The following is a 17,677-nucleotide window of genomic DNA, read 5'->3' as shown; positions in this document are numbered from 1 at the left end:
AAGAAAGAAGAAAGAAGAAAGAAAGAAAGAGAAAGGAAAAAGAAACAGAAACAGTGAAAGAAAGAAAGAAAAAGAAAGGAAAGAGAGAGAGAGAAAGAAGAAAGAAAGAAAGAAAGAAAGAAAGAAAGAAAGAAAGAAAGAAAGAAGAAAGAAAGAAAGAAAGAAAGAAAGAAAGAAAGAAAGAAAGAGGCTAGGCACGGTGGCTCACGCCGGTAATCCCAGCACTTTGGGAGGCCAAGGCAGGCGGATCACCGGAGGTTGGGAGTCTGAGACCAGCCTGACCAACGTGAAGAAACACCGTCTCTACAAAGAATACAAAATTAGCCGGGCATGGTGGCACACGCCTGTAATCCCAGCTACTAGGGAGGCAGGAGAGTCGCTTGAACCTGCGAGGCAGAGGTTGCGGTGATCCGACATCTCTAGCCTGGGCAACAAGAGTGAAACTCCGTCTCCAAAAAAAAAAAAAAAAAACGAAAAAAATGAAACAAGAAAGAAAGAAGAAAGAGAAAGAAAGAAAGAAAGAAAGAAAGAAAGAAAGAAAGAAAGAAAGAGGCTAGGCACGGTGGCTCACGCCGGTAATCCCAGCACTTTGGGAGGCCAAGGCAGGCGGATCACCTGAGGTTGGGAGTTTGAGACCAGCCTGACCAACGTAAAGAAACACCATCTCTACAAAGAATACAAAATTAGCCGGGCATGGTGGCACATGCCTGTAATCCCAGCTACTAGGGAGGCAGGAGAGTCGCTTGAACCTGGGAGACAGAGGTTGCGGTGAGCCGAGATCTCTAGCCTGGGCAACAAGGGTGAAACTCTGTGTCAAAAAAAATAAAGAAAAAGAAGATGAAAGAAAGAAAGAAAGAAAGAAAGAAGAAAGAAAGAGAGAGAGAGAGAGAGAGAAAGAAAGAAAGAAAGAAAGAAAGAAAGAAAGAAAGAAAGAAAGGAAAGAAAGAAGGAAAGAAAGAGAGAGAGAGAGAGAAAGAAAGAAAGAAAGGAAAGAAAGAAGGAAAGAAAGAGAGAGAGAGAAAGAAAGAAAGAAAGAAAGAAAGAAAGAAAGGAAAGAAAGAAGAAAGAATGAAAGAAAGAAAGAAAGAAAGAAAGGAAGAAAGAAAGAAGGAAAGAAAGAAAGAAAGAAAGAAAGAAAGAAAGAAAGAAAGAAAGAAAGAGAAGGAAAGAGGCCAGGCACGGTGGCTCACACCTGTAATCCCCACACTTTGGGAGGCCGAGGTGCTAGGATCACCTGAGGTCAGGAGTTTGAGTCCAGCCGCAACATGGAGAAACCCCGTCTCTACTAAAACTACAAAATTAGCCGGGCGTGGTGGTGCAGGCCTGTAATCCCAGCTACTCGGGAGGCTGAGGTAGGAGAATCGCTTGAACCTGGGTTGCGGAGGTTGCGGTGAGCCGAGATGGCGCCATTGCACTCCAGCCTGGGCAACGAGAGTGAAACTCCGTCTCCAAAAAAAACTAAAGGAAAAAATGAAACAAGAAATAAAGAAAGAAGAAAGAAAGAACGAAAGAAAGAACGAAAGAACGAAAGAACGAAAGAAAGAAAGAAAGAAAGAAAGAAAGAAAGAAAGAAAGAAAGAAAGAAGAAAAGGCAAGGCAAATCTACCTGCTTTCACTACATCTGGGGAGAATCAGGAAAGTCACCACTAACAAGGCCTAAAGTGGGGCTGCCGTCTGTAAAACCCGAACAGAAGAGTCCACGCGGGTTAAAGACACGAAGAAAGACAAGGAAACAAAGGATCAAAGAGAAGAACCATCTGGCCCAGCCAGGGTCTGTCTCTGAGATTGTCTGGGCAACCAGGGAGTGGGACGGAGGGAGGGCGGTCCTCCGAGACTCCGTCTCAGAAATATAACTCATGATAATAAAAAAAGATTCAGTTACCAAAAAAATCACGCATCATTCGTAACGTGTTTGATGCCTCGAAAGGCGAGAGGCGTATGTGTATGTCACTGTGGGCTCGTTTTCTTTTTTTCCTCTTCTCCCGGAAACTCACTTTTTAATTATTTTGTTTCATTTCATTTTTCTTTTTATTGTTTTGAGACGGAGTCTCGCTCTGTCGGCCAGGCTGGGGTGCAGTGGCGCGATCTCGGCTCACTGCAACCTCCGCCTTCCAGGTTCAAGCGATTCTCCTGCCTCAGCTCGGCCTCCCGAGTAGCCGGGATTACAGACGTACAGCACCGCGCCCGGCTAATTTTGTGTATTTTGAGTAGAGACCGGGTTTCACCATACTGGCCCTGCTGGTCTGACCGCCTCGTGATCCACCGGCCTCGGCCTCCCGAAGTGCTGGGATGACAGGCTTGAGCCACGGCACAGGGCCTATTTATTTATTTTATTCTATTTTATTTTATTTTTATTTTCTTGATGGATTTTTATTTATGGGTTTATTTATTTTATTTTATTTTTCGGAGACGTAGTTTCGCTGTTGTTGCTCAGACCGGAGTGCAATGGCGCGATCTCGGCTCACCGCAACCTCCGCCTCCCGGGTTCAAGCAATTCTCCTGCCTCGGCCTTCCTAGCAGCTGGGATTACAGGCATGTGGCACCACGCCGGGCTAATTTTGTATTTTCAATTGAGACGGGATTTCTCCATGTTTTTCAGGCTTGTCTCCAACTCCCGACCTCAGGTGACGCGCCCAGCTCTGTCTCCCAAAGTGATGGGATTACAGGCATGAGCCGCCGTGCCCGGCCTATTGTATTGTATCGTATTGTATTGTATTGTATTGTATTGTATTGTATTGTATCGTATCGTATCGTATCGTATCGTATCGTACCGTACCGTACCGTACCGTACCGTACCGTACCGTACCGTACCGTACTGTATGGTGTTGACTTATTTTATTTATTTAGTTTTATGTTATTTTCTTTGTTTGTTTGTTTTGGCCTGACCAAACGTCCATCAGACCCAGTCGTCGAAGTGGCGCTTCCCTTGGCAACAAGGGAGGGAGGAAGTTGGAGATGAGGGTGGGGGCGGTGGAGAAGACACAGTTGCCCCAGGCTGTGCGCAGGCGGCCTGAGATTCCTTCCTCTGTGAGGCCTCCCTTTTCAGAGTAACAGTGGCCGCTAGGTGATGCCCGACGTCTACCAATGAGAGTGTCAGCCCGGAATGAATTGGGATCGCCTGGAGGGGGATGGGGGAGGGGGAAGGATGGAGGCCCCCACAGCACAGTGGGTCACCGCGCCCTCCCAGGCGATCCCCACAACTACTCGACCAGGGACTCTGGGGGGAGGCAGCCTGAGCCCCCACCCATCGGATCATCTGGAACTTCCGTCCAGAGACCAGAGACCGACTGGGAATTCTCTCCCTCAAGGTCCAAATCGAAAAGAATCACTGGCACAGACACCGGGACTGAGGCCATTTCTAAAAGACTGGTTTCTGCGTTTTTGGTATATCCGTGTATGTCTGTAACACAAAATTACTTATTTTAAACGATTTTTGTCCTCCTGACGTGTACGGTCCTGTGGTAGACAGACCAGGGGACTCCTCAGCTCAGAGTCCGTGAGGCCAGAAGGTGACGTCCTAAATTTCTATTTAGAATGAATTTAAGCACACCAGCCAAGCACTCTGCCGTGAAACTGTCGGCGGGAAGACAAGCGGGTGGGGGCGGGGGGGAGGTGGGGAAGCCGGGCGCGGTAGGTCCACGCCTGTCATCCCCGCAGTTTTGGGAGGCCAAGGGCAGGTGGATCCCTCGATCCAAGCCTTTGGCAACGTGGCGAAACCTCGTCCCTAAAAAAAAACACAAAAACTAACTGGTTTCATAACTTGGACTCCAAGTTAATAAATAGATAAATAGGCCGGGGGCGGTGGCTCACGCCTGTCATCCCAGCACTTTAGGAGGCCCAGACGGACGGATCACGGGGTCAGGAGATCGAGACCATCGTGGCTACCGCAGTGAAACCCCGTCTCTACTCAAAATACAAAAAGTTAGTCAGGCGCGGTGGCGGGCGCCTGTAGTCCCAGCTACTTGGGAGGCTGGGGCAGAAGGTCGTGAACCCGGGAGGCAGAGCTTGCAGTGAGCCGAGATCGCGCCGCTGCACTCCAGCCTGGGCAACAGAGCGAGAGTCTGTCTCGAAAAGAAACAAACAAATAAATAAATAAATAAATAAATAAATAAATAAATGTCAGTAAATACATGGATTAAAATTGAAAACTAAAAAAAAAAAAAAAAAAAAATGTAGCCGGCCGGGCGCGATGGCTCACGCCTGTCATCCCAGCAATTTGGGAGGCCGAGGCGGGCAGATCAACTGGGGTCGCCAGTTCGTTCGAGACCAGCCTGACCCACATGGAGAAATGCCGTCTCTACTAACAATACAAAATCAGCCGGGTGTGGTGGCCCATGCCTGTAATCCCAGCTACTCAGGAGGCTGAGGCAGGAGAGTCACTTGAACACGGGAGGTGGAGGTTGCGGCGAGCCGAGATGGTGCCATTGCACTCCGGCGTGGGCACCAAGAGTGAAACTCCTTCCCCCGCCCCCCAAAAAATTAAGTGCTGTGTTCTGTTATTTTTGCTTCCTACCCTGAGAAGAACATAATACAGCTGTTGTCTGTCTGCCTGCCTGCCTGCCTGCCTGCCTGCCTGCCTGCCTGCCTGTGACAGGGCCTCACTGTCTTTCGCCCAGACTGGAGTGCAGTGACACCATTCATTATGGCTCACTGGCTGCAGCCTCAACCTGCCCAGGGTTAGGCGATTCCTCAAGGGATCCTACGGCCTCGGCCTCCCAAAGTGCTGGGGTTGCAGGCGTGAGCCACCAGCACCCGGCCCGAGTTAATACGTCTTGTCTCACTACGTCTTAACCACACACCCATGAAGGACTCAAGTCAAGAGAGAGTCGGCAAGAGACTCTCAGCATTCTCTTCCGAAAGCACGTGTGTCCCGAGCTCCTGTGGTTTTAGGTGGCCACGCGTAGAGGAGAGATTTCCAATGTTTCCAGAGCGGTGCGAGCCACAGCCATTCGGGGCATCCGAGCCGGAGATGGGGTTTCTGACAGCGACTTGAGGGCCAGGAAGGGCCAGAATCTGCCAAGGCCCGTGTTCCAGGGTGGGGCCCGATGGAACCCAAGGTAGAGGGAGTCCGCCGTCCGCACAGAGAGAGCCCCAGCCCTAGGCCCCACTGTGCAGACCGAATCAGAAGGAAGAGAGTCCTTCGTCCTACATGCCACATCCCTCCACCGAACTTGGGAGCGGAAACATGGAAACCCCGTGTTTCCAAACGTGAGGTGACTCTCGGTTTACAATGGGTCACAAGGGGCCGGGCTCTCCGGAGTCCGCAGGATAAAGAAGTCATTTCTTGCTCGGCCTCCCCCATCCCCTGGTAACTGTCGCTGGTGACTTTAAATGAGCCGGGGCCGGCAGGCCCAGGAGCCGCTACGGGGGGAGGGGGCGGGGGGGTGTGCCTCAGGCACTGCAGAAAGGAAGTGGGCCTGAGCCCGGAGGATGACGGTGCTGCAGGAACCCGTCCGGGCAGCTATATGGCAAGCACTAAACCGCTATGCTTACCGAGATGCGGTTTTCCTCGCAGAACGCCTTTATGCAGAAGTACACTCAGAGGAAGCCTCGTTTTTACTGGAGACCTGTTCTTACCGCTCAGGAAAGGCCTACAAAGCATATAGACTCTTGAAAGGACACAGTTGTGCTACACCTCAATGCAAATACCTGCTTGCAAAATGTCGTCTTGATCTCAGCAAGCTTGCAGAAGGCGAACGAATCTTATCCGGTGGGGTGTTTAATAAACAGAAAAGCCATGATGATATCGTTACTCATATGTTATTGAGTTTGGTGATTCGGCTTGCTTTACTCTCTCATCGTTGGGACACGTATATCGCAAGACAGATCCGCTTGCCAAAGCATCGGAGTGTTACCCAAAGGGCCTTCGTTTCAAGCCTTTCTTCTGGTATCCCTTTGAATCATTCTGTGAAATAGGTGAAAAGCCGGATCCTGACCAAACGTTTAAATTCACATCTTTACAGAACTTTAGCAACGGTCTGCCCAACCGTTGCACCACACAAGTACCTCGTCATAGTTTATGTCACAGACAGCCTGAGACCCTTCTTACGGAAACACCCCAGGACACAATTGAATTAAACAGATTGAATTGAGAATCTTCCAATTCAAAGTACTCCTTGAATACAGATTCCCCAGTGTCTTCCATTGATTCAGCTGTCATTTCACCTGATACCGTCCCACTGGGAACAGGAACTTCCATATTATCTACGCAGGTTCAAAAGAAGCCAAAAGCTGGTCGAAGTTTATCAGGACGACCAGCAGCTGTTAGTCCATTAACTCCAAGTGTTGGGATTTTGCCATTAGAAACCCCAAGTCCGGGAGATGGATGGATCCTATTTACAAAACTACACTAGTATTAGACACCTCCTGTCACTGACGTGCCATCCACCGGAGCCCCTTCAAAAAAGCCTGTTGCCAGAATCGGCCGAACTGGAGCACAGTCTGTCTTCTCACAGAGTGGACATAGCCGAGAGGTAACTCCAATTCTTGCAAAAACACAAAGTTCTGGTCCACAAACAAGGGCATCACCTCAGGTATCGAGCCCCACTGTGGCATCTCCCCTAAATGCACTGCCTCGAAGAAATCCATGACTCTTGACTAGTGACAGCTCCACAACCAAGGAGAATAGGAAAAAAGTTAAAAATGAAGTGTCCACCTGAAATCCCAAACAGAAAAACAAAAAGTAAAACTAACGAAGGAGGAGTAACTCGACCTCACATCGATGGCAGCCTGGAAATGACAAAATTGGACTCTTCCATCATTTCAGAAGGGAAAATATCCGCAATCACACCTCAGATTCAGGCTTTTAATCTACGAAAAGCAGCAGCCGAAGGCTTGATGAGCCTTCTTCGTGAAAGGGGGAAAGGTTATGTAGCTTTGTGTTCTCACCACTGCACACAAGCTATCGATATTTGGAGCCATCCACCTTCTCCCCACCACGATGCCGGTAGGGTACTGTGCCACATCGGAAGGGCCTATTTTGAGCTTTCAGAGTCCACGCAAGCTGAAAGAATCTTCTCAGAGGTTAGAAGGATGGAGAATTACAGGGTCGAAGGCATGGAGCTCTGCTCCGCAACACTCTGGCATCCTCAAAAAGATGTTGCTCTTTGAGTTCTGTCAAAAGACTTGACAGACGTGGATAAAAATTCGCCAGCCAGAGGCCTGGCGTGCCGCAGGGAACTGTTTCCGCTTGCAACGGGGACACGATATGGCAATTAAATTCTTCCAGAGAGCTATCGAAGTGGATCCAAATCATGCTTAGGCCTCTACTGCATTAGGGCGGGAGTTTGTCTTCACTGTAGAATGGGACAAAGCATTAGCTTGTTTTCGAAATGCTATCAGAGTCCATCCTAGACATTGTAACGCATGGTAAGCGGCAATGAAGTGTAAAGACAAGCTCTTATCGACGGTGCCGGTGCTCGCTGATTTTTCTCGTTAGATAGCTCTTTATTGCCATGAATTTGGTTACAGATACCTAGGGATGGTACATACTGGTCAATAACGTCTAACTGAAATGCTCTCTTACGAAATGTATGTCTTTAACAAACTCTTAAATTAACTCCCGATAATGGAATACCAGATCCTTATACTCAACAGTTGCAGTCTTCTACCAAACTTTTGCAGATACTGTAGTTGTCTTTCGTTTGTGTGTGTGTTTCTTTAGTTTTGTGACTGGATGTGTTACTTTTTCTTTGAACACCGAAATGGTGATGGGGACAAAAAGTGCTTGGGAAATTGGAAAGGAACAGCATAATCCACTTATCGGATAATAGAAAAAAATATTGCAACGATTCACTGGTTGCTGCTTTTTGACAGTGTTCCAGTTGATGGAGTTACTATTAAGAAGTCAGTGTACCCTTTTATTTAGCAGTATCTCCGTTTTACTGTTTTGTACTTGCGTATCAGTAGACACATCGGAAATTACTGCCTAGGTCATATTGTTATCAACCGAATAAGATACGAAAACGTTTGGTCCTACTTCTGCCTCAACACCATACGTGCCGTTGACATTGGTTGTATTTTTCTGGACTGACTTCATAGTTTACACATCAGGTGGCCGGGCGCGGTGGCTCAAGCCTGTCATCCCAGCACTTCGGGAGGCCCAGGCGGGCGGATCACGAGGTCAGGAGATCGAGACCATCCTGGCTAACACGGTGAAACCCCGTCTCTACTAAAAATACAGAAAATTAGCCGGGCGTGTTGGCGGGCGCCTGTAGTCCCAGCTACTCGGGAGGCTGAGGCAGGAGAATGGCGTGAACCCGGGAGGCGGAGCTTGCAGTGAGCCGAGATCGCGCCACTGCACTCCAGCCCGGGCGACAGAGCGAGACTCCGTCTCAAAAAAAAAAAAAAAAAAAAAGAAAGAAAAGAAAAGAAATAGTTTACACATCAAGAGAAGGCCGGACGTGGTGGCTCACGCCTGCCGCCATCCCGGCACTTTCGGAGGCCGAGGCGGGCGGGTCACAAGGTCAAGAGATCGAGACCATCCTGGCCAACGTGGTGGAACCCTGTCCGTATTAAGAGTATAAAACTTAGGTGGCCGTGGTGGAGGGCGCCTGTAGTCCCAGCTACGCGGGAGGCTGAGGCAGGAGAATCGCTTGAACCCGGGAGGTGGAGGCGGCAGTGAGCCGAGATCACCCCATTGCACTCCAGCCTGGGCGACAGAGCGAGCGAGAGGCCGTCTGAAGGAAAAAAAAAAAATTAAAAAAAAAAAAAAAAAAAAAAAAAAAAAAACATAAATAAATACCAGGAGAAACTATAATTCTGAAGTCATAACTCTGTGGTAGTTTTTTTTTGTCAGATACGGTTATCTTTGGGGTTAAGTATTACAGCAGTGGAGTTGTATCATTTGATTTGCTTCTAAATCTGAAGCATTCTATTACTAAAACATTTTTTGATTTGTGAATATGTTGTTTAACGGATTCTGTCTCATTTTGCTGTAGTAGTTACATGGCCTGAAAGGTGGCCAAAAACATAGTGCTAGCTATTGCTGACCAACGTAACAATCAACTTGCCGATACCGCCTTCTCTTCCGATAGCTATGTTCTCCGTCATATTTTAAGAACTCAGTTCTTCATGAGACTTGTGTTGTTTTTGATTTTTTTCCCAAGTCCGGGGGATCCTCGTGTTGTTTTCTGTCAATGCGTATTGTCTGTTCAGCTATTTTGCAGGAGTCGCATTCTTAAAAAACTTCACCCTATCAAAAATCGTCTTTAAAGGAGGAATATTCAGATCGGCAAGCTTTTCCTAGGAAGAGTGTAAATGCTGACGTATTTAGGTAGCTCTGAATTCTGAGCCACTATATTTTAACTACAAAATAGGTAGCCTTTCCTTCGTTTTCGCTTTCACTATCATCAGCACGGGGTTTAATACCTTTTCTTCATCTATAACACAACTACAATGATATACGAAGCCACTCAAATACAGCAGATACGTTGCGCTTTCAAAAAAAAAAAAAAAGAAAAAAGAAGTCTTTCTGTGGCACGGCATTAGCTGTGGCTCGAATCTAGAATCTCCAGTAAAAACCAATGAGACAGGGTGAAACCCCGTGCCTACTAAAAATAAAAAAATGAGCCGGGCCTGGTGGCGCTGAGGCAGGAGAATCACTTGAACCCAGGAGGCAGAGGGTGCAGTGAGCCGAGGTCACGCCACTGCACTCCAGCCTGGGCGACAGAGCAAGACTCCATCTCAGAAAGAAACAAACACGCAAAGCCAATGAAGGTGTTTAGCTCAACGTGTCGGGCTCAGGTCTCTTGACAGGATACATCCAGCACCGGGGCGGGGAACGTCGAGGGGTGGGGCGGAATCTATTTTGTGGCCTCAAGGGAGGGTTTGAGAGATAGTCCCGCAAACGGTGATGGCCTAAGGAAGCCCCTCCGCCCAAGAAGCAATATTCATTTCTAGCCTGTAGCCACCCAAGAGGGAGAATCGGGCTCTCTACAGACCCCACAACCCGCACCCCACCCCCCGCCCCGCCCCGCCCCGCCCCGCCTCGTGAAATGGGCTCTCGCTCCGCCAGGCCCTATTCACGCCGTGTGGTTTTGTAACCTCCAGCGTGTGTGCGTGGGTTGCGGGGTGTGGTGGGGGTGGCTGTGGACAGAGGAGGGGATAAAGCGGCGGTGTCCCGCGGGTGCCCGGGACGTGGGACGTGGGTGGGGTGGCCAGAGCCTAGGGAACTCCTCGCCTGTCAGGACGTCTCCCCCACCCCCCACCCCGGTCCCCTCTCTGACCTACGCTCCACATCTTCGCAGTTCAGTGGGGACCTTGTGGGTGGAAGTCACCGTGCCTCTGGACTTTAGCCGACCAAGGCCGGGCTCCCAGGAGTCTCCCCAGAGTCGGGGCCTTGGGCAGGCTCACAGGGATGCTGACGGTGACGGTCGGTGACCGTGATGTACGTTGGAGGCCTCGGGCCAATGCAGAGGTATCCATTTGACCTCGGTGGGACAGGTCAGCTTTGCGGAGTCCCGTGCGTCCTTCCAGAGACTCATCCAGCGCTAGCAAGCACCGTCCCGAGGATCCCAGCTCCCAGCAGAGGCACTTTTGTTCACACAGAATCCTGGGCAGGAAAGTTCTCAGCAGGCTTAGGCCTCCAGCCAAAAACCCAAAACCACTTCTGGGATTTTTTTTTTCAAAGAGCCAGTGGTTCCACAGGGGGCCGTGGGTAGTTGTGGAAATGGAGAGAAGTGTCTGCAGATACATATTTGAGACAGAACGGACGGGGCTCGGTCACAGGTCACTTAGGACACGGGCAGATGCACATTGAGAAAACCCTCCCAGCATCCTAGGTGAACAGAGGCATGATCTTTCGAGACTGTCGAGGGAGAAGCAACTCCAGATTTTAGGGTTGGATCTTTATTCATATGTAGTATCTATGAGGTATCCAAGTCCAGAAATCAACTCGCCAGTTCTGTACAGCATTCCGTAGGGAGATCAAATCTGGGATGTCTGATGCTAAGAATTCAGGCCTTGGTAATGGATGAGATTAGATGTACTTGAGCTTATTTTGCAAAGAAAGAGAGGGCGGGAGATAGCGAGAGCCAGAGAGCGAGCGAGCGAGCGAGCAAGAGAGAGAGAGAGAGAGAGAGAGAGAGAGAGAGAGAGAGAGACAGAGAGACAGAGACAGAGATAGAGATAGAGAGAGACAGACAGAGAGAGACAAAGATACACAAAGAGAGAAAGACAGAGAGAGAGATAGAGAAAGACAGAGATGGACAGAGACCGAAAGAAACAGAAAGAAACAGGGAGACAGGAAGGGAGAGAGACAGACAGAGTGAGAGACAGACAGACAGGCAGAGAAAGAGAGTAAGATGGAAGGCAGACACACACAGAGGGAGAGAGAGAGAGAGAGGGAGAGAGACAGACAGAGTGAGAGACAGACAGACAGGATGACTGACAGGCAGAGAAAGAGAGTAAGATGGAAGGCAGACACACACAGAGGGGGAGAGAGAGAGAGAGGGAGAGAGACAGACAGAGTGAGAGACAGACAGACAGGATGACTGACAGGCAGAGAAAGAGAGTAAGATGGAAGGCAGACACACACAGAGGGAGAGAGAGAGAGAGGGAGAGAGACAGAGACAGACAGACAGAGAGAAAGAAAGAGACAGACAGAGAAAAAGAGACAGAGAGAGAGAAAGACAGACAGACAGAGAGAAACAGACAGAAAGAGAGAGACACAGACAAAGAGAGAGAGAGAGAGAGAGAAACAGACAGACAGGGAGGCAGAGAGAGACAGACAGACAGGCAGAGAAAGACAGTAAGACACAAGACAGACACAGAAAGAGAGAGAGACAGGCAGAGACAGAGAGAGAAACAGATGGGCAGAGAGAGAGAGACAAATAGACAGAGAGGGAGAGAGAGAGGGAGACAGACAGGCAGAGAAAGCGAATAAGACAGAAGACAGACACAGTGAGAGAGAGAGACAGAGACAGAGAGAAAAAAGAGAAAGACGGACAGACAGACAAAGAGACAGACAGAGAAAGACAGAGACGGACAGAGAGAGACAGAGAGAAACAGACAGAAAGAGAGACAGAGAGAGAGAGAGAGGCAGGCAGAGAAAGAGAGTAAGACAGAAGACAGACACAGTGAGAGAGACCGGCAGAGAGAGAGACAGAGAGAAAGATAGAGAGAGACGGACAGACAGAGAAAGGCAGAGACGGACAGAGAGAAACAGAAAGAGAGAGAGACAGAGACAGAGAGAAACAGACAGACAGAGAGAGAGAGAGAGAGAGAGAGAGGCAGACCGACAGACAAACAGGCAGAGAGAGGGAGTAAGACGGAAGACAGACACAGTGAGAGAGACAGTCAGAGAGAGAGACAGAGAGAAAGAAAGAGAGAGACAGACAGACAGAGAAAGACAGAGACGGACGGAGAGAAACGGAAAGAGAGAGAGACAGAGACAGAGAGAAACAGACAGGCAGAGAGAGAGAGAAGACAGAGAAAGAGAAAGAGAGAGACAGAGACAGACAGAGACACAGAGAGAAGGGGAAGAAAGGCGTGCTCCAGAAATAATTACACATATTTTATAATGCTTTTGATCCCATAAACTGTGGCCGGGGGTATACTTTGAAAACAACAACAAGAACAACAACAACGACGACGACGACGACGACGACGACAACGACGACGACGACAACTACAACAACAGCAACAGCAACAAGAGCAGCAGCAGCATTCGCTTACGGATTTCTAGAAAATAAGATGTTATGAAGTATAGTCAACATCAACCGGCTCTCACTGCACGTGGAGAGATGCAGAAAAGCGTTAGTTAACAACAGGAGAAAACAGCAGCTGACACGTCTTGGGGAAAATAGACGTCTTCCTGAAAACTGGGGATCGCTACTTCACCTGAAAAGAAAGACATACGAAAAAGGAAAAACACGAACAAAACAAAACAAGCCAAAAAACACGGGCCAAGGCACCGTCCCTGGAAATCTTTTTTTCTTTTTTTCGTACTTTAAGTTTTAGGGTACACGTGCACAATGTGCGGGTGTGTTACATATGTATCCATGTGCCATGTTGGTGTGCTGCACCCATTAACTCGTCATTTAGCATTAGGTGTATCTCCTCATGCTATCCGTCCCCCCTCCCCCCACCGTCCCTGGAAATCTTAAGTGAGCAAAGTATTAGTTTTCAGAAAGCGTTTCTATTTCGGGCAAATACTGAGAAGGCCCAGACTAGAGCTGTGACGCCGTTCCCATTGTGAAACTCTGCTGGCCGGAGGGAGGGAGGGAGGGAGGGGAAACTAAAACATCATGATAAAAGGTGATTGAGACCCAGCCAGGGTGAAGCTTTCCCAGGGAGGGAGGCCTGAGGAGGGGAGCGGGGGGAGAAACCCCACAACTGCAGACCCGCCCGCTTGCCCACGCGGGTCAGGGGCTCCGCCATCGGCGGCCCAAGCTGCCTCTGGGGAAGTGGGACCGTGCCGCCCCCATCTTCAAAAACGGTGGCCACTGAGTGAGGCCTGACGCCCACCGATGCAAATGTCAGCCTGGCAAGCATGAGATCGCCGGCAAGGGGTGGGGGAAGGGGAGAGAAGACCGAGGCACACCGGGGTGGATCCGGAAAGTTTCCAAGCAGGGTGTTGGGAGGCGGGGGGGCAGGGGTTTGGGGGGCAACCCACCTAACTGACTCACTAAATGAACGTAACGGGACGTGGGTAGTGGGGGAGCCGTGGGGGCGACTCGAAAATTAAACTAAAGCCCAAGTCGAAGAGTCTATGCGCACGAAAGAAACCAAAACACAAAGAAAACTAAAGCGCCGATCAAAGAACAATAGGGCCCCCGCCAGGGCGGATGTTCCCTAGGCAACGAGGGAGAGAGGGAGGGGCCTCCGGAAGGGAGAGAGAGAAACCAGTTGCCCCAGGCTCGGTGAAGTCGGCGAGACCTCCCTCCGCGTCACGTCGACTTCCCATAACAGTGGCCGCTAGGTGATGCCCGAAGACAACCGATGCCCGCAAGTGTCAGTCAGCACGGAAGAGAATTTATGTATTTATTTATTTATTATTTATTTATTTATTTATTTATTTATTTATTTATTTATTTAGAGACAGAGTCTCACTCACTCTGCAGCCTGGGCTGTAGTGCAGTGGCGCGATCTCGGCTCACTGCAGCCTCCGCCTCCCAGGTTCCAGCGATTCTCCCGCCTCAGCCTCCCGAGTAGCTGGCATCACAGGCACCCGCCCCACCCACCGCTCCAGACTCAGTTTTGTATTTTTAGTAGAGACGGGGTTTCGCCGTGTTGGCAAGGCTGGTCTCGAACTCCCAACCTCAGATGATCCACCCGCCTCGGCCTCCCAAAGTGCTGGGATGACAGACGTGAGCCACCACGCCCGGCCTTAACTGTTTCTTTTTAAGTCGAGGAGCTTATCAGGGAACTAGGAGAAGTACAGACGCCACACGTGACAGAGAGAAACGTCTGAAAACGCCCCTCGCATCCAAGTGGGGACCCGGCCTCGACCTCCCGAAATCATACACCGAGTGGGGAAGCCCAGCAAGGCCCGTCTGTCCACATTCCTCTCGGCCCCTCGAAGCACCTAAGCCCGCGCTTCTCACTTTCATGGAAGGGGCAGGGCCCTCCCCGGCACGGGGCGTCTGACAGACTGACAGAGAACGAGACAGACATAGAAAGACAGAGATGGATGGGGAGAGATAGAGAGAAACAGACAGAAAGAGAGAGAGAAACAGACAGACAGGGAGGGAGAGAGACAGACAGACAGACAGACAGACAGAGAGAGAGAGAGAGAGAGAGAGAGAGACGCAGAGAAAGAGAGTAAGACAGAAGATAGGCACACGGAGAGAGACAGAAGGACAGAGAAAAAAGAGAGACAGACAGACAGAGAAAGAGACATACAGAGAAAGACAGTGACGGACAGACAGAGAAAGAGATAAACAGACAGAAAGAGAGAGACACAGAGAGGGAGAGGGAGAGAGAATCAGAAAGGGAGGGAGAGAGAGAGACAGATGGACAGGCAGAGAAGAGCCAGAGAGAGACAGACAGATGGACAGGCAGAGAAGGAGAGTAAGACAGAAGAGAGACACAGTGAGAGAGACAGGCCGAGAGAGAGAGAGACAGAGAGAAAGAAAGAGAGAGACAGACAGAGAAAGACAGAGATGGACAGAGAGAAACAGACAGAAAGAGAGAGAGACACACAGAGAGAGAGCGAGAGAGAGAGAGAGAGAGAGAAACAGAAAGGGAGGGAGAGGGACAGACAGACAGGCCGAGAAGGAGAGACAGACAGAAGATAGGCACAGAGAGACACAGAAAAAGAAAGAGAGAGGCAGATAGAGAAAGAGACAGACAGAGAAAAACAGAGAGAGACGGAGAGAAACAGACAGAAAGAGAGAGAGAGAGAAACAGACAGGAAGGGAGAGAGAGAGACAGACAGACAGACAGGCAGAGAAAGAGAATAAGACAGAAGACGGACACAGTGAGACAGGCGGGGAGAGAGAGAGAGAGAGAGAGACAGAGAAAGAGACAGACAGAGAAAGACAGAGACAGACAGAGAGAGAAAGGGAGAAACAGACAGAAGAGAGAGAGAGAGACAGAGAGAGAGAAATAGAACGGGAGGGAGGGAGAGAGAGAGAGAGAGAGAGAGAGAGAGAGAGAGAGAGAGAGAGACAGACAGACAGAGAAGGAGAGTAAGACAGAAGACAGCCACAGTGAGAGAGGCAGGCAGAGAGAGAGAGAGAGAGAGAGAGAGAGAGAGAGAGAGAGAGACAGAGAGAAAGAAAGAGAGAGACAGACAGAGAAAGACAGAGATGGACAGAGAGAGACAGAGAGAAACCGAGAGAAAGAGAGAGACAGACAGAGAAAGAGACAGACTGGCAGAGAGAGAGAGTCAGACAGAAGATAGGCAGAGAGAGAGAGAGACAGAGAGACACGGAAAGAGAAAGAGAGGGGCAGACAGACAGAGAAAGAGACAGAAACAGACAGAAAGAGAGAGAGAGACACAGACAGGCAGGGAGAGAGAGACACAGACAGACAGGCAGAGAAAGAGAGTAAGACAAGACAGATACGGTGAGACAGGCAGAGAGAGAGAGAGAGAGAGAGAGAGGCAGAGACAGAGAGAAAGAAAGAGACAGACAGGCAGACAGACAGAGAAAGAGACAGAGAGAGAAAGAGAGGAACAGAGAGAGACAAGAGAGAAACAGATAGAAAGAGAGAAGGTCGTAGCCTAGGAGTGATACGGTGCCTTTTGTTTCATTTTCTCTTTCTTTTCTTTGCTTTTTTTCTTTCTTTCACTTATTTATTAATTTATTTGGAGACCGAGTCTCACTCTGCCGCCCAGGCTGTAGTGCAGTGGCGCGATCTTGGGTCACCTCAACCTCCGCCTGCCAGGTTCAGGCCATTCTTCCGCCTCGGCCTCCCGAGCAGCTGGGAGTACAGGCGCCTGCCCCACCGCGCCCGACTCCGGTTTCGTATTTTCACTAGAGACGGGGTTTCACCACGTTGGCCAGGCTGGTCTCGAACTCCTGACCTCGGGATGACAGACGTGAGCCACTGCGTTCAGTGTACAGTGCCATTTCTTAGAAATCACTCACGGGAACACATAGTTATAGGTCATGTGTAGAGATGTTTTTAATGTATTTGTGTGTGTGTGTATGTATGTATGTATGTATGTATGTATGTATGTATGTATGTATTTATTTATTTATTTATTACGCGGGGAGGTGGGGGGACGGAGTTTCGCTCTTGCTGCCCAGGCTAGAGTGCAATGGCATAGGGGACACAAGGAGTCAACCTACGGCAGAGAGGACAGACACATCATTCAGAGCGTAAGGGCCTCAGCGAAAGGTGGCAGGGCCCGCGCTTTTAAAGGCTGAGATCCCGGCGGCGCAGGCCTGTCGTCCCAGCACTTTGGGAGGCCCAGGAGGGCGGATCACTTGAGGCCAGGAGTTCGATACCAGGGTGGCCGACAAGAAGAAACCCCGTCCCTACTAAAAATAGAAAAATGAGCCAGCTGCGGTGGTGCGTGCCTGTCATCCCAGCTACCGAAGAAGAATCACTGGAACCAGGGAAGCAGAGCCTCTCCTGTCAGTGGCTGACTACCCAGGGTGTGGGGGAGCGAATACTGGGGTAGTTCGGGAAGGCAGAGGCAGCTCTAAAAGCATAGAAAAGGATGCTTAACTCATTTTAAATATATTTTTAATGGACAAATAATAACGGCGTACACGTATGAGGTATATCGTGATAGTTCGATCTACGTATACATTGTAGAAAGACTCAATCAAGCTAAGCAACATATTCATCACCTCACCAACTTATGACCTTTTTGGGGGGAGAATATTACAAATCTATTCTTTTAGCAATTTTGAAGTCTATAGCACATTATGATTATTATTAACTGTGGACGCAACTCATTTTCTTGCTTCCTATCCTATGGGCTACTGGAAATTGTATCAGTCCTTCAGTTTTCTACCCGTATGTCCCATAGTATCGGGGCTTTCTTGCAGCATTTCTAGGATATCTGTGGAGACAAAGTACAGTTGAAGGTAGAATGTGTTTTCTCTGCATTTGCTCTGACCTCCCAGAAACCTGTTCCATGACCACTCAAGATTAGGTGTTCAAGCCTGAAGTATTTGTTAGAGAAGGCATTTCACAACGCCTGGCATATCGATCAAAGCCACGTGTGTTCCTACAGCAGACACCGTTGAGGTGGGAGAAGCAGAAGTCCCTATTCCCA

The 17,677-nt window shown here is 49.4% G+C and overlaps 1 pseudogene; it reads left to right on the top strand.

Annotated features, from left to right (window-relative positions):
* Nucleotides 1–5,350: 5,350 nt before the first annotated feature.
* LOC134736092 (cell division cycle protein 27 homolog) lies at nt 5,351–7,589 on the top strand (annotated as a pseudogene).
* The last annotated feature ends 10,088 nt before the right edge of the window (nt 7,590–17,677 follow it).

Source organism: Symphalangus syndactylus, chromosome Y (genome assembly GCF_028878055.3).
Source record: "Symphalangus syndactylus isolate Jambi chromosome Y, NHGRI_mSymSyn1-v2.1_pri, whole genome shotgun sequence".
In the NCBI taxonomy this organism is placed as follows: Eukaryota; Metazoa; Chordata; class Mammalia; order Primates; family Hylobatidae; genus Symphalangus; species Symphalangus syndactylus.
Note: the sequence above shows the minus strand (reverse complement) of the source record. Positions and strands in the feature narration are given on the sequence as shown.